At 43.0% G+C, this 25,356-nt stretch overlaps 1 long non-coding RNA gene across 1 annotated transcript in view; it reads right to left on the bottom strand.

The window, feature by feature from the left end:
• The window catches only part of LOC119497513, a 245,220-nt gene that overhangs the window by 146,090 nt on the left and 73,774 nt on the right, over positions 1-25,356 (bottom strand). The window contains exon 2 of the long non-coding RNA XR_005208939.1: positions 17,665-17,795. This is a non-coding gene — a long non-coding RNA (uncharacterized LOC119497513). The remainder of the gene's footprint in view (positions 1-17,664; positions 17,796-25,356) is intronic.

Below are 25,356 nucleotides of genomic sequence, written 5' to 3'. Positions count from 1 at the left end.
GAGACATAACATTATCCAATATTTCATAAAAAATATCAATCATTAATCATCTCATGATCCCTCAGATTTATCTTGTGAGCTTTCTGAGGGGCCCAACCTCTAGATTGGGAACCACTGGATTAAACAGAATACAGTATAAAGCAGTTAAAACTAGCTCCACCTCCAGCAGCTACAACAGCAAAATGCTGCTCAGACATAAATGCATCAGTATTAATAATGAAATCTATTATAGCAGTCATAGGAGTGAACGGAAAATATATTCTAAACAGTAATCTTAGTATTGAATTACTGTTTATCTAAATTTTCACATACATTCTTCATATTACTCTCAGAAGCTTTGGATAATGCAGCGTATGTACAACAGCCTGGTGAGATAAATGTAGGAGTGTGTGAAAGAAAACGCAGAGGTATTTTCAGCAGCTGGGCAGTAGAAGGTCAGATCAATAAATGAAAAAATGGGTGCTTACAGAATATGCTATTGCAGCCTCCCCTTTCTAATGCCTACTTAAATGTTAAAGCAACACTATAAATGCTTTAAAGTGTGCTTCGGCCTTAGAATAAATACAGGTGCATGACCTTACACTTTAACCTAGCGATATATAAAGCAGTCACTTCTGCTACCCACTTATCTGTGAATGTTTATATTTTTGAACTTCTTCATGGTGAGAAAAGCTTGTAAGACAGACAGAGTTGAGAAAGCCTGACCTCAGAAGTGCTACTCTATTTCCAGAATAAAAATGTTGCCTGGTCATAATACAGCCCACTGAGTGATGCTAATTGCCGAATATGATATTGTCTATATCACCGCAACGCCTAACACGAAAACCCATCAACAACACAAAGTATTCTATTGTTTATTCTAAAAAAAACAACAATGGGATAATTTCAAAACCCCATATTGACCCTCCACCTACACATCTGTCTACTCTTTAAATAGCAATTGTGGTCCCAGAACCATGGTGGGCTATGTGCTGACATCAGCAGAGAGAGAGAGAGAGAGGGAGAGGGCTGGTAGTTAGAAAGAGGAGGTGCCCTGTTGTGCAACTCTGAGGAAATTCCCTCTCTTAGTCCGTCAAAATAGCATTTTTCCCAGGAGACGAAGCCAGCTACAGCACATATACATGCACAAAACAAAACAGATGTGGATATAAATGGTTGTCAGTGTGTAGGAAGAGTAGACTATAGTGACAGGAGAGCCCGTCGTTTTATCGCCTCTCCTTAAAAAAGTTTTCATTAATATGCGACGATGTTGGTTATACCCCGCTGAATGAAAGAGGAATGGAGATTTATAGTATTAATATTCTATACATTATGACCATGCCAATGGGTAATATTCTGGCAATTACACTAATGAACTCTCAGCATACAGTGCCCCATGTTAACATCACAGCTTGAGGGTGGACATTCTTTTAAGCTCTAATCTATCCAAGTCTACAACCCTACATCCATCCATATCAGTCATTGTGGTTAGCACAATGTATTAAAGCACCCCTATCCAGGTGCAAGGACATTGAAAACTGGAAGACATATCACCCCTACCAATAATGGGCATGCAAAAATGACGGATTCTTCTCCAATTCAAAGGGAAACATAGCGGGGAGTATCATTGATTTGCCCCTCAGAGATTACCTATGTATCATAAGTGTATGTAGATCATCCACACCATCCCCTCCTCTCCCCCCCGCCCTCCAGTGGCTACAGCGTTGGAATAGGAGCGCAAAGGGGAGGCACATACAGTAGATGACGAGCTGCAGTCACATGGTAGAGCCCACGGAGGATCTCATCAGCCTCTATGTAGATGTGTATGCTGAGTGAGTGATTGCCCATGGTTGAAAATTGGTGTAGAGGGCTTCACGGGGGAATTGAGGGACGAGTTTTCTCTCTCAATCTCTCTCTCCCTCTCTCTGTCATACACAGCAGCGAGGAACACACTTACACAAATGCACACAAATATACACACTTATTGGAAAACACCCACCGCAAGACGCGCACGCACAACCCTGCTCGCACACACAAATCTCCCTATATGCACATGCACACCGAGCCAGGATGATTAAGGTCCTATGCAGAGGAGATTCTGAGTGGTACTGTGCCGTACGGCTGCCTGTTTTCCCTGCTGAATACAAGCCACTAGCTCAGTATTCTCCAATGGGGAGGAAACCCGTCATCACAAATGCAAGATCAGGGGTAATTACGTTGTAATATGCCACATGAAATATTTCTTTGTAGCGGAAATGGGATTCCCTTTGCTTCAAATTTAGAAAAGATATATTCCACACAGCTTGGCTGCTATTTTTTGCGAACGCGTATTTAAATTTGCTCTTTGTATTTTTAGTGCGAGGGATGTCATGGTCTATGCTGCTCATTTTGCAAACGCGCTCCTCCTGTGTCACTGTCACCCAATCCAACTGGCACGGGAGATCAATCTCTGCTACAGTATTGATCAATGATTCTGATCAGGTGAGATTATAGGTATTGCGGAGATATCAATGCGATGATGGATGATTGATAATGCGACCGCAGCGATCGATCAGTGGGATATTGCTGATAAGACTCTTGCCGTACAGCCTTGCATGGCAATTTGGATTTACTGCAGCAGTCTGTAGGTTTATCATGTAATATTTATGTAGAGTATGGGACAAATTAATATTGCAAAACAAAGACACATCTACTTGTTATTATTTGTTAGAGTACTCTCACGGTACTACAGTATATAACGTCACAGCATCTGAGAGTATTATCAGCTGATTTCTTTTTTTTTTAAATCCCAGATGAGCCCCCATATTTGATTTGTCAAACCCATGTATCTCTACAGCCCCATATTGTGACCATTGGTCCATCAAGTCCCCCCTTGGCGGATTAGGGAAAGGAGGGTGATTTGTTACCCTTTTGGGAAGCTGTCTTGGACGCTCATTTCCCCCTGCTGCATATTCTGCCCCTCTACCGCCATCCCCCACACCGCCGCCCCCTCCATGTTGATGAATAGCCGGCCGCATGAAGGCGAACAGCCGATCTCACCACCAAGGTTACGGTAACCTGGGCCCCGCATCTGGGGGCTACCTGCCTCCAATAAGCACGCCAGAGAGAGGGAGTGAGGAAGGCAGGAGGGGAGTGGAGAAGGTCTGTGCTGTGCTGGAGTGGCAGTGGGGAGAAGGAGCAGTCCAAGGATGCTCCTTTATAGGCTTTAAATCTGCATGGCAATTTCTGGAGACTGGGGCAGGATGGGATTCTGATTACTCCACCTCCATCGCCACCACGCTCATCCTGCCAGCCCCCCTCCCCTCTCCACAACTCCAGCAGGTTGATGTCTCCCTGCCTGGCTTTTGTCACTGATCACCCAGCCCATATATGCCCTGATTACTGGCTGAGCAGCATTATGGATCGCTCTGAAGGACAGGAGGGACTTGTCCCGATGAATCGCTCTCCCCTCTTTAGAGTACACGGGAGGCTGGATTTCGCGAGTGAGAATATGAATGGATTTATTTGTCTGTAGATTAGATGGATTGGAGATTGGTTTATCGGCACATTTTGAGCAATATATCTGCACGGCAAGAGGGAGGGAATGGGGTAATTAGTGTAAATGGGCTGTGTAAATGCATGACATTCATAATATATCCACTCTGATTCATAATACATGGTAAAAAGTTGGAATACCTACTCAGAACCATTTCATAATATACATGTACTGAACAAAATTAAAGTAAAAGTCTGAGCACATTAAGAAACCTGTTACAAAGCACTAGGGTTGCCGCTGAAGTTGGCGTTACCGGTGTTACACAGTGTTCAGGCAAACACCGATTACGTTTGTGCCAGCATAAATGTGTCTGTATAAGGTGATGTCTGACTTATCACACAGACTGTCTGCAGAGTTGTCTCGGCTTTATTCCGTGTTAATAAAGTCTATCAGACCCACAGGTTTGGTTCCATAGTTTGTTTCTCTCATGTGTCGTCATAATTCCACCAAAAAACCTGTTTGCCAATTATAAAGTACTAGGCTTGCCATGGTAATTGGTGTTACTGGTGTTCGGGCATACACCAATTACCTTACCTGCCCACCGCCCCCACAGTCGTTATGCTTTTTTTATCGGAATAAAACCCATTTAGTTAATTTATGTGGATCAGCGTCATATTATCTATACATAGTTAGACGACGGACGCGACAAACTGAAAGTGAAAGTGTCTGCTCCGTACGGAGTCTCAGCTCAGAGTAGCAGGAGTCAAATTTCACGCACACGGGACAAGAGAGCGTTGACAGACAAGACAATGGCGGGCGATTCGGTGTCAAAGTGAAAAGCAAAAGCACCTATTTGGCAATATTTCAGATTTAAACCCAATGCTAAGTGAACCACAATGTTAATGAGGCAATCGCCGAGCGGAGGACAGAGCGGTCACAGCGCCGAGTTGAAACCTGCAGCCCCTTAGCCTTAGCAAAAACTCGACCGGAAAGGCGAGACACACAGCCATTCAACGTTAAAGATCAAAGTAGGCGAGCTAAATATATTGACGTCATCTTTTCCTCTAAAACGTCCGGTGTGATCGGTAAAGCCGGTGTTGTCACAAGTTTATTAACCGGTGGGAAAATGTCCTCACCGTCACATCCCTACAAAGTACATTTCTCATGCCCTTCTGTGACCATCTTCTCCAACAGCCGGTGAACCCTCTAGTCTTTCCACGACACCACAACCTGCTTTCTTCACAGCCCACCGTCTGCAGGCTCCACTTTCTCACAGCCACCGACTACCGCCCTCCCTCCTCCCAACAAGTGGCCAACAAATAACCCCCATATTAAAAAAAATATCATCCATATCTAGAACTGGAGAGTGAAAACATTCTAACTCTGACACTATCTCAGGCTCCCGCTTTTGTATGCTTTTATATTTGCACACAAAGCCTGAACGCAGCAGTTTTCTTTCTCTTTTGTGGGGATGTCGGGTTTTCGTCGCAGTCCAGCGCCACTAGAGAACACCGTCTCTGCCAGCGATTAGAGCCCGAGGTACAAGAGGGCCACTTCACCTCCAAGATTAGAATGAAACAAAGACTGAAGTCTTCGCATTGTGCCAAGAACGGTAACAGACAGGAGAGGAGAATGGTAGGAGCCAAAAACAGAGTTGCTGGAGAGCTGAGTGGAGTGACTTGTCCTGAAACAATTTCAATGCCTTTCTAACAAAGCAATTTACAAAAAAAAAATAATGATAATTCAATCTCACACAGTAGAGAGAGAAAGCCCTTTATTTTAGCTTTGTGCTGAGAAATTGTGCTTGAGCTTCTAGCTACCATATCAAGTGTAACTTGAGCATACAGATCACACTGCTACACCTATGGCCTTTGTTACCTTCTGCCAGTATTGTACATTCAAAGCACTCAGCCAGTAGGGTCAAGGCCTTGCTGTGTGGAGAGGTGAAGGCAACATGACCCGCCTCTGCCTCCTCTGCCACCCGCCTCCTACTGCTCACGCTCCATCCTATTTATTCCTGGATGTTTGTAACTGTGTGTCTGCATGTCCGTGTTCCTATTTTGGTTCTCACATCTTTTGCTTGCTCAGTCAACAGGCCCTTGGCTGCCCACCACTGGTTGCTAATTGCTGCTGACATTGTTTGGCCTCTCGCTGCTTAGTTTAGGACAAACCCCTCATTCATGTGCTGCGGACAGCTCGTTAGGGCCGACCCCCACCTTCTACATCTCCCTCTCTCTCTCCGTCTCTCTATCCCTCTCTCTCTCCCTCTTTCACTGACCTCCTTAATTAACTGGTAAGGCGCTGCTGGGAAATTTGCACACAAAGGCCTGGTGTCTAGCCTGTTAGCCTCCCACTACCCAAACACCCCGTTCCGCCTCCTCCCTCTCTTCATCCCCATCCTCAGCCCGCTACTGTCTTCCTCCCGGCCCCAAACAGAGGTCATTGTACAGTCGCAGAAAAACAAAGATAAAGTGATTCAGTACACACATGGCATTCGCACACATTCACCCATTCGTTCATTCTTTTTCCTCGTCCACCACCAGCCCCTCCTGCTCTTTGCTTTTCTCTCCGTTCCTTTTTCTGTATTAATAGCGGACCTCATTAGAAAGGCTTGTTTGGAAGTGGTTCACTAGTGATACACTCTTTTAAGTTGTCTCTGTCTGTTTTGCTTGCTTTCTCTATTTAGTTTTATTGCTATTATTCTTGCTCTATCTTGCCTGTTTGTCATGCCCTCGCCTCCCCATGCACACTCCTCCCTCTCTCTCTTTCAGGAAGCCCTTCGAGGCTTCAGCTGGTTTTTGGTGGTCCCTGCGGAGGGCTCCCCAGGAGCAGTTAGCTGGCTGTCGGGAACGAGGGCCCTCTAAAGGGGCCCGCTCAAGAATGCTGGGGGCAAAGAAGTGTAAACAGGTGGAGCCTCTCCATTATATGGGACCCCCTTCTACACTCACACACTCCACCCCCGACTGTCTCTTTCTACTGTATGTCCACGTCTCTCACGCACACAGACACACACACACACACACACACACACGCTTCTGCATTCCACCACCTAACCACGGCTTTTCTGTTGTGTATGTGTGTGTGTTTCCAAAGCTACCTCTCTGTCGTCTGTGCTGCTGTTGGACCATAAGACCTCCAAACAGCATCCCACATCTCCCCAGGGTGCCTTTTTTTCATCACATACTTTGTCTGTCCATGCGCTCTCAAGTGTGTGTGTGTCAGAACTTTAGTTGGACGCCAATGGATGAGGAACGGCTGATTCGTGAAGTTAAAACGAGGAGTCATTTTTAGGGATGCGATCAAGAGATCAGCATTAATGCCTTCTAGTCGCCGAACCCTTAACGTTAGCTGTTAGTTGTTAGCAGCTGGTGGGCAGCACAGTCCTGCTTGGGCTTGGTAAAATAACGGAGGTAACAGCTAACATTAACGGAGGTTGCATTGAGTTACATTATGATGTGTTCAAGCTTTATTCAGTAAAAATGAGAGCGAAGGTGAATTATAGGCTATCGTTATCATGATGTGGGGCCAGTGCTCAAAAATATTAGCATCTATCCCTGGTTTTGAAACTCCATCAGGATCCACATCATAGCCGTTTTCTGCCCACTCTTCATTTTCCCGCTCTTACTTTGCCTGATCAACTTCACTGCATTTTTTTTTGCTTTCCATCCTTTTTTCACTCGTTCGTTTCTGTTCAAAATGGACCTTAAAGTGAGATTTGACAAGTATTTAACGCTCTTATCAACAAGGGAGTGGGCAAATATGTTTGCTTTATGGGAATGTAAGTATTTATTTATTATTGGGAATCAATTAACAACACAAAACAATGACAAATATTGTCCAGAAACCCTCACAGGTACTGCATTTAGCATAAATGTAAATATATAAATGCGCTCATACCATTATCATGACATGATTTGTACATTTGTACATTACAGCATACTCTTTTATGTAATGTGATCATTTCTGGTTTAATAGCTCACCATTAAGTAAGAAAAAATAATTATTTCTGACCTACTTGGCCACATTTTGTCTTTATCTTTGTTCTAAACAGTGTGTGTGTGTATGTGTGCGAGTGTGTGTGTATGCATGCATGTATATGTGTGTGACATGCACTCGAATTTGCCTGCAACAAACCACCGATGATGGAATCCTTTAAGGCAGAGGAGGGGTACAGGGGCAACAGTAAGAGAAAGAAAGAGAGAAACTAACTTCTGTTCGCCTGGGGAGTACGATGCAGCCCATCTGTTGAAATTGTTCCACATATTGTGACCTAGATAAAGAAAAAAACTTCACTCTTATAGGTAGCGCTGCCTTCGTCTGTGTTTGACACTTGTCTATTCATTTTAGTGGTCTAGTTGTCTCAAAATAGAAGACTTTTGCATAATTTTCACCTTAACATATGTATGATTTCAATAAATTGGTATTAGAAGAATGATCTGGTATAAGACTAAATCAAATTAAATAAAAAAGAAACGTATTTCACTTGTTTTATGTCCGAAGAGCCGCTCTTTGTTGTCCGAAGTTTAAATTTAAACATTTCACAATGAGAAAAGACTAACAGAGCAAAAAGTAATCTGCATTTTGGGGAGATGAATAGTACTAGCTGCACTCAACCAGTCAACCTCTGGCTAGCCTAGATTGCATTGCTGTCTCTCTTTATTCATTCAAAAGTGTGTTGCTATTCTTTTTTTCTCTTTTCCTCTCTTTCCAAGGACCCCTGTCATTGTCAAAAGAAGATGCCCAGGGTTTTTGTAATTGACGGGAGGATGGAGAAGCAGGGGAAAAGGTTAAAAGAGATATCCTTTGCCTGAATAAGGAGGTAAAATTGACTGGGAGAGTGTCTTTCAGAAACTCTAGCCTGACCTTGGAGGAGGACCAGGAGGAGGTTCCTACTCTCTTATGGACCAAGGATGGTAGGTTAAGTGGGGCCGTCATGGCCACACATTTACACACACATACACACCCACACACACACATACTGTAAATGCACACACTCACACAGAAGCACAAGGAAACACTGGTGAGAGTCTCCTATTGTGCACCTCTCTGACAATATTATGTTTGGGCAAGAAGAACATTAATTTGCCTTCTTTGAAGGGAAGTGCACTTCTCAGCCATCTTCAGCCCACTTGAGCTAGAATTGGAGTGGAGTCCTCCCCCCTCCCCTCAATCCTTCCCGCCGCCACCCACCCGCTCATTGTCTTGGCTGCCTCCCCAAATGAGCCCCCCCCACCACCCCAGGCCCCATGCACTCTCACCAGGGGGGGCTCCAATGCTGCATGCAAGCTTTTAGGTCGGCTGGTGGGCGATGGAGTTGTTCCATTTTCCACTGTCCTTTCTTTACTGTCAAGAAAAAGAAAATGTTTACTTGTTTAAGGATGAAGTTATGGTGCACAGTGAACTCATTTTCACGTATGTAGCCCAAAATCACTAGTCACAAATTTGACTCAAAGGGCTTTATAATGTTTAAAGCATACGGCATCCTCTGTCCATAAACCCTCAATTCAGAAAAAAAAATCCTGAAAAAAATCTTTGACCTCTTCCACTCCTTCAGAGGCTATTATCAGGCTTGGTTTTAGAGCAAGAGTGAAGGTACTGGTATCATATGGAAATAGTCCATTGGTAACAACAATGTTATGCAAGCTAGTCGCTTAGATCACTAAATAACACTACGAATCTACGCTCAATTTCGACGAGGAAAAACTGGCATGGCAATTTTCAAAGGGGTCCCTTGACCTCTGACCTCAAGATATGTGAATGAAAATGGGTTATTTGGCTACCCACGAGTGTCCCCTTCACAGACATGCCAACTTTACGATGATAAACTTTATTATTGGAAATGCATAAATCGTGAATGGCTGTAAAGCTGAGACTCTTGTGGATCAAATGAGCTAAATTGTATTTGTGTGTGATGATGTTAGTCCCCATAGTAGCAATTTTATTGTAGTGAGACCATTTTTTAAAATTTGACCTCACTGTATAAAATGAGTTGTTGTTACCTCTAGGATAATCACAGCCTCATGACACTTTACAGCCACAAACTAGAGATCTAGGGCATTCAGAGGAAGTATGGCTTTCCTAGGTAGACCGACAATAAGGGGGTTTCTGAGCAGTTTATACAACAGAAGTGCTCGCCATCCAATCGCCGAAAAATGCAATTCTTGCAGAAATCTCCAAATCGCAAAAGTTTTAGATACCAAATCACAACATGACTTCTTCTATGGTGTTCCTCAAGGTCTTGGTGTCATAATGTGGTATTTTGGAGGGATTATTGATCATTTTGATGAATTCTCGAGTGGTAAAAAAGGGTTAAATTTAGGACCAAATCTGTGTAACAAATGGTATCAACCCACAAATTGCTGCAACAACTTATGAGATATACTGTAAGTGAGCAGTTGAACGGCCATCATATACTTTTATCATAACACTTTCACAATTTATTTTAATTAAAAGACAAAAAAGGGGTCTTTGAAAAAGATGGGGAGAGTGGAAAAGGATAAAGGGAAAAAAAACACCCTCTTCCAGGATGTGCAAATCTGGACAGACATGCAAAAAAAGGTGGGATAAGATTATATGTGGGATTTATCTTTCACAACACTTGACTTATGATAAAGACTTTCTCACCCTTATGAAGATGTCAGCGTGGTCTATGTAGTCCTTTAAGCTAATTGCAACACTACATGACCTGCCCCCGGTTCCCCTTGAATCAGAAAGCACTTCCAGAGACCAAGCAAAGGCGTCACCTCAAAGTAGGAAGTACAGGAGACACGGTCATAATTACAGCGCCCTATGCCGCCTTCTCTTTGTCGGCCGCAGCGTACCAACATTAAATTTTAAGTGTGAATGTGATTATCGTGTGGCATTCATTTTTAATGGGCTTTGCCTCTATGTGTTTTAGCATGCGGCAAGGCCCGGCAAACGGCTGACTCAGGCCCTTTTCTGCTGATGGCGCATATATTTCGCATATATACATGCGCTGCTTATTCCTCCTTCCCGCCGAGCCCTCCTCGTCTTCCTCCTCCTCCTGCTCCTTTACTCCGCTCCTTCATCTCCATCCCTTTAACATTCTGGTGGGAGGAGATGGGCCAAGGGGATAGAGGGCGAGGCAGTGCCCTCAGAGGTCTAACTAGCCAATGGGGTTGGCCAAAGGTTTCACAGGCGAGGCAGTTTGTCCCTGTTGTCCTCTGAATGGATGAACTAGTAAAGAAATCAAGTCCAGCATCAGGATGAACTATTAATGACTTTTACAAAATTACACCAAGGTCGGTATTTTTACTGTATCAAGAACCAGGCCATGTCTGTGGAAATATCATTCTTTTCTATTTTAATTTGTCAGCATCTAAATCTAGGCACACTACCTGACCCCCCCTGCCCTTGATCCAATCTGTCAAAGAAAAGATGAAGGCTGACTCGGGGCCTGTAATGAGTATCCCTCCCTCATATAAAGTAACGAGTCAGACTGTAAAAAACATGTTACCTATACTCCTACAGAGACTTAATAATGCCTGTAGGGAGAGAAAAAAAAGAAAAAAGAAAAAGAAATAAAGGAAGGGTTCACGTGAATCACAGAGGGAGCGATAAGGCCTTTAAATTAAAACAGATATATAGCCAGTCCTGTATGGAAATCAATAACATATTATTAACCGAGAAGCCACCCGGAGAGATAGGTGAGGCTTAAATGCATATATATTCATAATAACAATATTGAGATATATTATAAATAAAAGGAAAAGGGGAGTAAATACCAAGCTGGCTTTTATTAGCTGCCAGTCTCCCTGCCAATATGTGCCGTGACTCCGCTGTCCAAAACTGTAACTGTCCGACGCCAGATCAAATTAGAGAGACTGACAGGCAATAAGAAATTGGTGAAGTTAAACGTGATTCCCGCAGCCGCGCACCCGGAGCTCTTTGAATATTAGAGCCACGGTGTCACAGGGTAGCAGAGGAGAGGGGGTTGGGGTGGCGTGGAGGAGGGAGACAGAGCTGAGGTAACTCCTGATAAAGTTTTATTAAAGCCATGTGCATTTTTCGTCCCCCTTTTTCTCCCCCGTCCCTCCCTCCTTTCCGCTCATTCTTTGCCCCTAGATTCTGATAAGCCTTGACAATGACACCGGCATCCCAAGGACATGCAAACAGCTCACTGTCACTCGGTTTCTCTCTTTGTGTGCCGTGTCCACAGAAAACGCTGAGGCTAACTGCCATACCAGTACAATGCTATTAAATTCACATGACAGATATTGAATCAAAATTAAATCTAATTGTAAAATAATTAGGGCTGTCAATCGATTAAAATATTTAATTTTGATTAATTGCATGATTGTCCGTCATTAATCGCACAAATATTTATCTGCTCAAAATGTACCTTAAAGGGAGATTTGGCAAGTATTTAATACTCTTATCAACATGGGAGTGGGCAAATATGCTTGCTTTATGCAAATGCATGTATATATTTATTATTGGAAATCAATTAATGACACAAAACAATGACAAATATAGTCTAGAAACCCTCACAGGTACTGCATTTAGGATAAAAAGAAAATGCTCACATATAACGTGGCAAACTCAAGCCCAACAGGCAACAACAGCTGTCAATGTGCTGACTTGACTATGACTTGCCCCAAACTGCATGTGATTATCATAAAGTGGGCATGTCTGTAAAGGGGAGACTTGTGGGTACCAATAGAACCTATTTTCATTCACATATCTTGAGGTCAGAGGTCAAGGGAGCCCTTTGAAAATGGTCATGCCAAGTTTGGAGCGTTATTTAGCCTCCTTCGCGACAAGCTGGTATGACATGGTTGGTATCAATGGATTCATATGATGCCAGTATCTTCACTCTAGCTTTAAAACTGAGCCCACAACAACCTAAAAATCGCAAGTTGCGTTAATGCATTAAAGAAATTAGTGCTGTTAAAATGAATTTGCATTAAAGCGTTATTACGTTAACTTCGACAGCCCTAAAAATAATAGAACAAACTTAAGAAAAATTGTGGGACATTTTAGCTGTAAGCGTGCATACAAGCAAAGATAAAGTCTCAAGGAAAAGGTTTAACGCGCTTCAACCGCCTCACAAGGAATTGCAGGCCTGTCCAATGTTCTCAGAATAAAGACTCATTTGCTGAATTATTTGAGTCACTGCAGCAATGGTATGACATCATCAATAGTGTATCCACTGTTCACCCTCACTTCCTTTCCCACCAACTCTCCTAATTTGTTTTTACTTGTTTCTTCACCTCCCTCCTAATTTCCCCCTTTTTGCTCTCAGACTATTCCGTCTCTCGGTCTGACTTTTAGCATGGGGCCACACATGGAGCACCGGTGGGCCTTTTTTTTTTTTTTGAGGACCAAGACAAAATCCACTCCACACCCAGATGCGCCTGCCTGTGCCGCACAGTTTGTTTTCAAATGAATAGCTGAGAAAACTCGGTGGCCTTTTGCCCAGCATATATACCAGTCCCCCTGCCCTCCCCCTACTGCTACGACTACTATACTTCCCAGCAGGTCCATCATTTCCATTCTGTCTTTCGCTCTCTTCCTCTTTCTGTATTTCTGACTGGCTCTTTGAACCAAGCATGGGGCCCGGTGCCATTGTAAGACATGCCTTCTTCCTTCCCAAGTTTTGTCTGTGTGTTCTTCAGCCCCATTGAGGGCTCCCCAGTCCTTTTCCAGTGTGCAGCTCCTTTGTAGCCTCCAGAAAGGCCTTCATCTCGCACTTGTTTTCTTCAAGCCCCCCCTCACCCCACCCACCACCCCTTTCTTTTCACCTCTCCCTCCTCCTCCCTCCCTTCCTTCGGAAAAAGACAGGAAGTGAATGCAGATGTCAGACCCACCTGAGCTCATTGCTCATTCTCTGGTTCTCTTTTCTCTCTCCCACGCGTTCTCCCTTACTCGCTCACTCTTTTTTTTTTCCTATAGACCCCCGTGGCTGAAGCAGTTGCTACATCACACACCGAACACATTGACATACTGAACCTCACAGTGGAGGCTGTCCATCACAATAGCAGCATGCTTGTTTGTTGTCTCTCTCCGTTGCCTTGCTGTCTAAACCTGTACTTGTCTATGATGCTACAGCACGCAGGCAGGTAAACGCTCTACGTCTTCAGTGTGTGCCTTCAAGTCTTTGTAAGAAGGGGAAAAATATGGATTCGCATATGTGGATGACCCAATATTATCAAATCCGTCAGTACCACAAGCATCAGGATCATGAAATTTTTCTTCACTGTTTTCTATCTGTATGATATAAAATAATGTAGGAGGTTATGCAATCAGACACTTAAGACGAGGACTGTGACGATACACCTATCTCTCGATTCGATATTATCACAATACTTGGGTACCGATTCGATATGTAATGTGATTTTTAAGTATTGTGATTCGATATTACAATTGATTGCGATTTTTGTTAACTTTTTTAACACTAGACCATGGGAAAAGTTGAATCATACACTTCTAGGGACTTTCCCTCACAAATTAGTGGTATTTTATTTTTAATTTATAAGGGACATGTAATGTTTTATACTTCTGGTGAATATAATCTAATCAATCTCATTTCCATATAATGTATTTTGTATATATAGTTCCCTTTGTCAACACCTTACTTTGAAAACCGCAGGTAGTCACACGTACGGTATATACTTCCGCTAACCTAACATGTCCGTCGCTAGCTTTCCCGTTAGCTTTGCTCTCTTTACACATCCATGGTCAGCTTCATCGGGGCCGTTTGAATGCATTTAACATAAATGTCAGTGTATGGTTGCTCTGCAACGTCGGCCGATTTGACCACAGAGATGCGAGCGGCGGCTGGCTTGACCGCACGTTACCGCAATAGGATAATGTTTCCTGTCCATGACAGAGTTAGCATGCAGCTGTAGCCATGATGTCTAGCTCTGCTTTTCCTGTCGATGTGTGAAACCGAAAGTGTTTCTATACTTTACTTTGTGTGTAATGTTTACCACTTTTGTTGCGGTTTGTTTTGGTGACGGATACGAAACGGATACGACGTCACGTTACTCTGACTACAACAATAATAGTGGTAACTTCCTTCTACCTTCCCATAGACTCAAATGAAGCAAATCATTCTTTTTTAAAAATGGATTTCAAAATAGTAAAAAAATACAAATTGCAATCATTTTTGTCCCACCCCTACTAAAGACTCTACCTCAATCAGCGCCTGTCTAGAGGTATCTACCAAAGGAGAGAGGATTCCCACAGCAGAGCCGTTACTGGAGGGCAAGAAAAACAGAGAAACAAGCCTCTCTGCCAGGATAATTCCCTGTTGAGTTGGCACTGCTGTACAACCACCGGGCCTCCTCAAAGCCCATCAGAGTGTGTGTGTACTGCGGGACATATCCGCTGCCTGGCACCACCCACAGTCCTTGGCATCTTCCGGAGAAGAGTACGGGACAGTACACACTGCCCCAGGGATCAGGGCAAGAGGGCACGCTGCCTGGTGCAGACACATGATGGGCGTCTGCCTCCTGTCACGGTGCCCACTGCCTGGGCAGGGCACAGGAGGGAATAGTGGGGGGGAGGCCTGGCACAGGGCACCGGCAACTGGTAAAGTTGGCACAGGGGGCACATAGCATTCTTTCACATGCCATTGTGGCATTCAGACAGGGCGATTTTTTGGCAGGAGCCCCTGGTCCTGCTTCTGTTGTCGTTTCAGGCGGTCCCCGGTTCCCCAAACAGCAAATGAGCCTGGAATTTAGTCGGCCGTCTTTCAGCAATGTGTTGCCATGACTTCTAATGGAGGGCAGGACAGAAGGGTCAACAAGACTTTTGTATAACAGAGCTTTAATTGAAGGGCAAAGTCAACAGAATTTCACTGCTAATTGCCATCTCTGTAGCGCTATCCACCCCGACTCCCAAAGAAACTGGCAGCAGATATGAGCCATGTGTTTGCCCTCAGCGAGAAAACAGGATCAATCAATCAGCCTGATCTGGTGCCCCCGAATACAAAGACGGACAAGCTGCAGAGCAGCGTGGGAAGCTGAGCTCAAAACTAATGTTTTTCACCGCCCTGCCGGAACCGTCCCGAAATACAACCCAAGTCGTCCGGAAATTAATGTGGACCGTTCCAAATTTAAAATCTAAAAATCATTCTTAAAAATAAATAAAACAGTGATTTTTTTTTTTTTTTCATACATTTACAATTCATTAATTTTATTTTAAGAAGTCATTTTATTGTTTTTTTATTTATAATTTGGATGTTTGTTTTTAATTTTGATGTTATGCAGCTCAGTTACATAAAATTATATTTTTAATGTGTACAAAGTTGCATTGGTGAAAAGACGAGATTTTCCCATATGAGCCCCCAAAAAGCTAGAACCAGCCCCGCTAGCTGGGGCGTCCTAAAGATGGAGAAGCTGCTGGACAAGATGTACTTGTCATGGGGAGAGTAGCAGCGTGTTGCCATGGACAAAATGCGATGGAGAGATCTCATTGCAGCCTTATTACCCATAAGGGATGAAGAGGAGTAAGTAGGTTAACATTAGTAACATGATTTGAGTTGTTGCGGTGTTTTGACACCTCGAAGTTAATGTAAGGTTATCATCAGCTCACTCACTGTAAATCTAAATGGTGCGTTAACTGTAACGTTACCGTTAACATCAAACAGTCTAACATTAGCTAACTGGTAACGTTAAAGTTAACATTAGCAAGATTACCTCATTGACTTTGGAATGATTCCCTGTTGCCACAGTGGCTGTCGTGAGGTCAGAGACCAGCAAATCGGGGGACACTGATAGTGCGTGTGCATGTGTGTGTTTATGTAGTCAGGGAGGTTTAATAAGAACTGTATGCTACACAAAACGTGCACTCATTTTCATCGCCATTCATTGTAACATTAGCAGGGTATTTGTCTTCAACTCTCGTCCCAAATGCGTCCCAAAATGTATTTTAATCCTCCCCGATCGTATTGTTTTTCGGCCCCGGGACGATGGAATGTCCTTAAGCTCGAGCCCTGGTGGAAAGTCTCCAAGAAATGTCATGAAGCACTTGTAAACACCAAATAAGCCGCATCCAATACACTTCTAAATGCACTATGAATTGTCTCGTATAAATCACAAGGCTGACAACAAGAAAATTATTTGTATTATGTTCTTGTTGATATGACTGATAATTTGACTACCATCTGAATCATTCCATGTTTGTGCCTCCTTTCACCACAACACCTGAGCGATCCCATGAGGCATTGCTGCTGCTGCTGCTATAAAAGGTAAGCATTGTGCTGTCTGGGGTGTAAAATAAATAAAGGCAGTGGACAGCAAGATGAGGTGGGGGTTGCAGAATGCCAAAGATGGGTGTGAGGAGAGAGGAAGGAGGGTGTTTATGAAAGACAGAGTAGAAGAAGAGAAAGAAAGATTGTGTACATTTGTGTGTGTGTGTGTGTGTGTGTGTGTGTCAGAAAGAGAGAGAGAGGGAGAGAGAGAGAGAAAGAGAGAGAGAGTGAGAAAAAGCAAAAGAGGGAGACAGAGAGGGAGTGTGTGCATATGTGTGTGTGTGTGTACTGGTACAGAGATGGATCACCAGCGCTTGTATCTTCTCCGCGGCCATGCCTAGCAGCACGTCAGCGGCAGCCTCCATTTACATTAGGGAGATTTAAGCTGTCTCAGGCAATGGTGACAAGTCAAGGTGTTTCACTTTAATTACACTGGGCAAGGTCACCCCCTAGCTGGCTCACCCTCACACAGGAGGAAAAAGGAGGAGGACGACTACGAGGAGGTGATGGTGGTGTTGGCGGTGGGGGGAGTTGGGTGAGCTCACGCCTGTATTTACATTCTCATTTCAGACCCCCCCCCCTCAACCCGCCATCCTTTAATACACCGCCACAGACACACCATGCAAAGTACGCACCACATGCATACACAAACACACACACTGGAGGCACACGTAAAAATAAGGTGGCCATGGATTTAAAGAGATAAATATTCTGTAGATAATACACAACAAGGCACACACACACTGTACACAAACAATACATTTTTTCCAACAACAGAATACAAGCGTACACAAACAACACACACATTCCCCGGCAAGCCCGTTTGTTCCAAATAATCCCTAGTGACAAAATAAACGCCACGGTGTATGAGGTTATAGCCTTAATGGCCCATACGCCATTGAGGTGACATAGTGTATTACACACCCTTAATATGACACCTATTGGCTACTGTGCTTTTAGCCAGGTCTCTCTGCCTTTTTTTCCTCTTTACCTCTCCACTCCAGCTTGTCTGTCCCGGGGCCATGGTGTTGTACAGTGGAACTGACAGGTCGGGAGTTCACAGAGGGCCTTAATGGTGGTAGTGGAGTTAACCCTGTCCTGAGAGGCCCGCAGAGAGGCTGGCTATAAGAGAGGGAGGAAGAACAATCACAGCCAGGCAGTGCAAAAAATTAGTTTTATTTTCTCTCCTTCACTAGTGTCTACTGTATGTCTTATTTTTTGTACTTGTGGTGGAATTTCTGAAATTCATTATTCCCTATCTGTAAGTGATAGGTAGCAATGATCGCCATGACAACTGATATTCGGGTGTCCCATCCTTGTTCTCTGTGCATCACATAATCGTTTATGCTCTTGAGGTGTGATATTGTGGCATGACAGTGTTACACACTCCCAAGAGATCCTTGTTTTGTTTTATTTTTTTTTGTTTTTCTATTTTAAAAATATGTATTTATTTATTTATTTATATTGTTTATAAATTTGTAGTTTTGTATGTTTAAATGCTGAAAAAACAATAAAATATAAAAAATATATATTATTCAACTCACCCTAACTTCCTGTCTCCTTTGTAGTTTACTATATGTTTAGTTTAGTTTAATTTATTTATGAAGGGACAGTGCAAATTAATAAATACACATGTATAAAAAATGCCAGAATTAGCCAAAAGGCTATTTTTTCATCTGTTGTCCTTGGCCAAGGTGTTTTAGAAGGCATGTATACATACAATAAAACTGCTTTTACTTTCTTACTTCAGAAGACTCACATATTAACCGTGTGGCGACAAGTAAATAAATACATTTATATGACTCAGAAATTGTTTTTATTCATCAGTACCCTTCTTATGTGCTTATAAGGAGTAATAGTACTGATATGAGTGCCAACCAGTACAAAAAACAGTTTTCATTTGTACTCTTATCTGTTAAAAGTTAAACTTGTAATGAGCATGCTTTTTCTGATTCTTAAAGATGTTTTATTTTGAGGCATACCGGAATAGATGTGTGCAACTTAATGGACTCGTATTGAAGATTTTTCTAAATTAACAAAACAACACATTGACGTGTTAAGTGGATTTTTAATACAATTTACAAAACCAACTAAATCTTATTCTAGAAAACACACTCCATAAGCCTCTGTCTGTAAGTCCACACATGCTCTTAACCCTCTACTCATTTGCGTGTGTTTTCCACAGAGATTTGATGTCAGGCTGTCAGTTAAAAGCAGCCTTTACCTTTCTTATCAGCATCACAGCTTTACCCGTGAAAACTGCAGTCATTTAAAAAAAATAGAAGAGGTAGGAGGGTGGGAGTGAATGAGAGAAAGGAGAAAAAAAGAGGAGAGAGAGGAGGGAGCGGGAGAGAAAAAGAAGGAAGTGCCTTCGGGGGAAGTTATTAAAGAAGGTGCAAGCTGGCTGGCTTGGCAGCAGTTCAAAGGGGGTGGATCCCCTTGCCTCCCTGCACCCAAATGGCAGTTGCTGGCACCACCGCTAAACACACAATGCCTTGTGGCAAAACTGTGTCTTTCATTGACAGATGAGTGGGGCAAGGAAAGGAAGGAGGGAGGAGGAGGGAACACAAAATGCTGCTATTCGCTCTCTTTTTTGAGGTGAAAAAAAAAAAGACTTAACCTGAAAGAGGTGTTAGCCCCCTAACCAGTAGTGAAAGGCAGAGCTGCACTCACACACACACACACAAAGGAAATGTGGTTCTAGTCATTGGTGGAAGCAAGTGTGGGAAGGTGTGAAGAATTATGAGAGGGAACAGTCAGTTTTGTCATCATTATAGCTGGCTAGGGGTAAAGAATCGAAAAACATTAAAAATTATAATAAAAGGAAAAAGGATGCAGCTGAGAGTCTATACAAGTTTCATCTTTACAATGATTTGCTTTACTGCACTGATTGAGGGCGACGCTAAAATTCATACGCAACATTCAATTTACTGAACACGTAATAAAACATACATGTTTTATTTATTTTTTTCCTCTGCGTCTTCCAACATGTTTGACTCCACAGTTCCTGGCAGGCACAAGGTTAACAGATTTTATTGGATACAGGCCCTTGAGCTTCAGTCAATACTGCTGGTCAATAGTTCTTATTAATAAATGGATTTCAAAGGATATATTTTATTCACCTGAATGTAAAACGTGCAGTTGAAGCGTGCCGCTAATGCTGTTAATATATGACCGTACTGTACATGAGTGACAAGGGGCTTTGGTTCGGGTGAATACTTTCAACTAGAGAAATGTAAAATGCAGTAGTGCGCCTCTGGAGGCTGAGGGGGTGATCGTCTACTATATCAGAATACAGAAAGCCAAAGAGGTGCATATGTAAACGTGCACATGCCTGCACTCGTAGTTTCACTATCTCGCTCACACCAACATGTATGGAGAAACTGCACACACACCGTCAGGCCATCTTCTAGTTAGATTTATGCATACATATATAATCAGCAGCCTATATGGCAGCCCTGACCCTGCAGGTCCAGAGCAAGGCCAGAGAGATGCATCTGAAAAGTCTAAACTCTGAAGGCATTAATAACAACCTGTCCCATCAAGCGCTGCAGGAGCTCAGGCAAAGTACAAGATGGTCGGATGGTTGGATGTTGAGATGGATGATTGAAGGTGTAGGGAAGGAGATTTGAAACATGTCAACAATCAGCCAGTTCAACATACTGTAAGAGAGATGACACTATCTGTGTTGGGAAACAAGATTTTTTGTGGCGATCAGGATTTCCGTTGGTGGCAGTCCACGCGTCCTGGAATATTTCAACGTCCCGGACAAATGGGAGAATTTCCGGTCAAATATCATCGTGTTTATTGAGCTTAAAGAGGCAGGCTATATCAGCATCAGCGGTCTCCATGACTATAGACAGTAGGTTTTTTGAACGAAAATTTTCTTATATGGTAAATAGACTTGCATTTTTATAGCATTTTTCTAGTCTTCCAATCACTCAAAGCGCTTTACACTACAAGTCAACATTCACACACACATTCTGATGGCAGAGGCTGCCGTACAAGGTGCCAACCTGCTCACCAGGATCTAATCTAAATACTCATTCACACACTAATGGCACGGCCTTCGGGAGCTATTTAGGGTTAAGTATCTTGCTCAAGGACACTTCGACATATGACCGGAGGAGCAGGGGATCGAACTGCTGACCTTCCGATTGGTGGTGGACGACCTCTCTCCACCTCCCCTGAGCCGTTTGATACAAGTAGCAAACTCCTTTAAGGAATAACTTGTGCAAAGGTTGTGTGCATCACATTAGCAAGTGTGCGGTCGAGAGAGAGAGAAAGAAAGAGAGAGCGCGTGTGGCGGTGAGTATGAAGTTAGCAGTAACGTTACAGCTCGTAGCATTCACACCTGATCAGACGTCAGGGTGGTGTGGGAGAGGGAGAGTCACTTTAATGGCCAATTAACTGCGACGATCACCGTCTTGTGTTTCCTGGCTGGATTTTACAGCTCTGGATTGCCGTTTACGTGATTTGCCAGCGCAGCGTGATGTCAGGTTGCGTTTCTCTAAGAGTTGATTCTGTTTTACTTTTTTCGCTGCAGGCCATTGCGCTTATTCGGCACCCCCCGCAGCCGCCTCAGCCGCAACCCAAAGGCACTATCCCCATTCAAAATGAATGGGAAGACTTGTGTTTTTTGCTGCACCGCCTGATCTGGTGTGAATGCAGCCTTAGGCTATTTGTCGATGAATAAAAGCTTCAATTCTTCAAGACCCCTAGTTCCCAAGTTCTTGCTGGCCACCTGCTGATTAAAGTGGGGGGGGAGGGGGTTTGGCTCACTTAAGGTGGGCTGACCTTTAAGGTTGACCAGCTATTCACATTTCAGCCGCTCCTCCAGGTTTTGTAAGCGTTTTTAAACTTACAAAACAGAATTTGGAGGCAGAAACCTAAATGTTCAGACTTTCTAAACAGAACTTACAGATACAATCTAAATATACAGGCATACAGTTATAGGATGACAATTACAAACCTCTTTAAATCTTACAGAAGCAAGGAATAACACTGCTCTCCAAGCATGAAGACTCAGTAAATCAGCGTCAGGAAGGGTACTTTCACACTAAAGGAGGCCTTCTTTACAGAGGTTAGTGCTACTACGTTTACCCAACTTTTCTTTAGGGCCTGCAGATGACAACATAGTGTCAGAAGAAAAAGTAGTGTCTACTCTTTCTGTCCCAGATCAGTCACAAGAGTCGATCCCTATATCTGCAGATTTTACATTCCTCAGTACAGAGCATGTTTCTGCCATCGTCCAAGACAGTGTGCTTATCACAAGGCAGATGGCCGCCCACCCAGAGCCTGGTTCTGCCAAAGGTTTCTACTTGTTAAAGGGGATTTTTTTTTCTTGCCACTGTCGCCCTAGTAGTGCTTGCTCATGTTGAGTACAGTCTAGACCTGCTCTATATGAAAAAGTATCTTGAGATAACTTCTCTTATGATTTGACGTTAATACAATAAATTGAATGGAATTGAAACAGTGGGCCTTATTCCAGCTCCTCCTCAAATGGAGCTTTTCTGTGATGACATGTACTGTATGACAGTGGTTTTCCAGAGCCCCCGTACTAGAGCTGCTGCTCCTGCTTCTAAGGCAGCATAACCTGCTTGCCTTTTTCTAAATTTAGCAGTACTGGCGGAAGCCAATGTAGGAGCATGGCTAAGTGAGCTACTAGTTACTCAGTGGAACTAATATAAAGGAATATTACAAATTACTTGTGTTACATATAAGCACATTTCAGCTTCATAGTGATCGATCTGTTCTTTTTTCATAGTGGACACAAAAAATATCCTAAACAACTCATGCAGTACCAAAGTGGTCCCTTTCAAATCTCCCACGGGCCAACTGTATGAGCTCCACTTCTGGTTTTGCCCGGCAGTGCCCAACAGTGGCCAATAGGCATAGGAGGCTGTGTAACTGTGGCTTACCAGCTGGCTACCCAGTGCTCGTTGTAGAGTACTATCAGGTTTGACAGCGGGAAGATGCTCAAATATGGTGAAACAAAAGTACTTTGCTGGAGTACATAACCTCCACTGTTCACTGCACTGGCAGTTCACTGGCAGTTCACTCCACTGTGGTTCTTTATACAGAAATGAAAAGAATAGTCCATTTCTGGGGATGAATGCATCTGCACAAGTGATACAAATCTGCTAAACAGGATTGCTTGCTGCTTCTTCTCCTATGGCTTTGCAGGTATGATAGGGGGGGAGTAAGGCTCTACCCAACACGTTCTCACTCCCAACTCGTCAAACACAGACGCTTGGTCAGTGGCTCTACGCTCTAGGTACCCCTCTTTTGTCAGTTTTGGACGTGTCACGGACGGCGTATCAGTTTCCCCTTGTTATATGCATAGTGTCTTTTCAAAACAAACTTCCGTGTTCATAGGAAACGTACAGTTTCCGCTCATTACATGTGTACAGTTTTTTTTCAAAATAAATTTCCAACGTTGGTTTACTTGGTTTTTAGGTTTACTTACGCAACAAAACTACTTGGTTAGGCTTAGGAAAGATTGCGGTTCTTGTTCAAAAAAGTAAGTTTGTTACGTAAAGTAAGTACTGGCGTTAAGTAGAGTGTGTAACTTAAGTAACAAAACTACAGTAAATAAGTCAATGGTTACTTTTTTTCGCACAGGACACAAACAGCGGTCTGCTGAGTGAAAGGCCTGTGTGTGTTAGACCCATCTGACCTCCCCTCGCACCCATCTTGCATGGACTTTCTCGCTCTTTATACTACGTCAGCTGCTCTGACCGTCTAATAATGACGCCGACGTGTTTACATTTGAGTTAGTGCGTCTCATACAGACGCTAAAGGGTACCATGGTGTGTCGTATCAGACGCCGAAGGGCGTATTTGACGAGTTGGGAGTGAAAACGGGTTGCTCTGCCGTGTAAGCAAAACATATTGTAATTCTAGTTCTGTCATCTAATACGTCATCTGGCTGTTCCACTAATGATCACAGAACGAGACTAACAATATGTCACAATACATCTTCACAACTCAGTCATCATTACAATACAACACTCTCCTATTCCTTTAGTAAGATGATCCAGTTATGTATGTTGTATTTATGCTTTCATTGTTTACTTTGTTTCGATTTGGATTATATGTCATGCAATGGTGGTTTTATGTCCCCGGTAAGTGAAAAGACAAATTCTCCACTGGTATACACAATAAAATTGTTTTATAACGCAATACAATGTGACACTACACCATCTGTTGTCCTGCAGGAAATTCTGTTTGTAAGGTAGCACAGTAAACACCATAGATATCATGCAGAAAAACACGCATGACAGCAGGCAACATACAACAGATTATTATATTGCTCATGAAAAGGCCAGAGCAGAAATATATTTTGATCTACACAATTCAATATTTCTGGACAACATCTTAGTCCTAACTTGGGAAAGTGAACTAGGCCACACAATGGCACACACATTCTGCCCTGTGAGTGGTGAGGGTGTCTGCATATTCTCTCCCTGTCTGTGTGAAACAGAGACAGTTGTCAAGCCGTGGCCAACTCAGTCACGCTGCCACTGAGCTCCAAACAATGACCTGAATGTAATGACAGATGACACATAGGGTGTGTGGATGCAGCACAGGGCAGAACCCAAACTCCATCTGTTACTCTGCCATATTAGAGGATGATGAGTTTTAAAAAAAAAAAAAGAGAGAGAAACACGCCACACTGTTTAAATCTGTGGGGACACATTCAGCACATTTCCTTTCAATTAAGAACTTTTTTTTTTCAAGTGATGGATATTTTAATGTTGTGACTTCAATGACAGATTGCATGCTCCAATGCAGGGTTATCGTAGTAAACTAAAACGAAAAAAAGCATTGAAAAATATTGTCAGTAAACTGAAACTAAATAAAGAATATATTGTTTAAGAAAACCTAAAACTAAACTGAAACAATTGTCCGGTTAAAAAACTAATACAAATTACATAAAAATTAAGGTACATTTTAGTTATAATATATCACTACTGAAAAAAGGAGACAGCATGAATTTCCGTCAACTCTAGGGGTGGGCGATATGACCAAAAATGTATATCACGTTTTTTCTTTTTGTTTTTGCGGTGACGGTAGTATATCATGGTATTACAAAATTAAAAAGGGGTACTCCACTCAAAACATGATTCTACATATTTTCTTGCTATTGACAATGTAAGGGCACATATCTTAAGAAAAAACAGATGTGTTTATTGGCTCCAAATTGAAAATTAGTTATAGGCCTACATGTGTTTTGGGAGGAGTGGACTACCCCATAATGTAAATGTAATGTGATTAATAACAACAGCCATGCTGTTGTCATTAAGCACTGGCTGGTAGTAGCAGCTCCGCAGCAGCAATGCTGTCGGCACTACACAAGCAATGTACGATTCGCAGCAGTTCAGTACCTGCAGCCGCACTGCTCACCCGGTCTGTGTGGCGGCTCTAACCTGTTAACATGGGCGCCGAAATGAAAAGTAAAAGGTTCCGCGACGAAACGAAACGGCGGTAGCCTGTACGTAACCATAGACAACCTGTGTGGATGTGACGTAGTTTATCAGGTGTTGTATCACCGTCGCGTATGTGTGCTAAAGCGAAACGTGTGTTTATCATGGAAATGATGGTATTGCAAAATCCATGTTGTGGCCAAGCGTGACACAGATGACGGTGATGGAACCGGTATACTACCATCCACCTCCCCT

The sequence above is a fragment of the Sebastes umbrosus genome, chromosome 11, assembly GCF_015220745.1.
Source record: "Sebastes umbrosus isolate fSebUmb1 chromosome 11, fSebUmb1.pri, whole genome shotgun sequence".
Classification (NCBI taxonomy): Eukaryota; Metazoa; Chordata; class Actinopteri; order Perciformes; family Sebastidae; genus Sebastes; species Sebastes umbrosus.
This window is presented reverse-complemented; position numbering and strand designations above follow the sequence as displayed.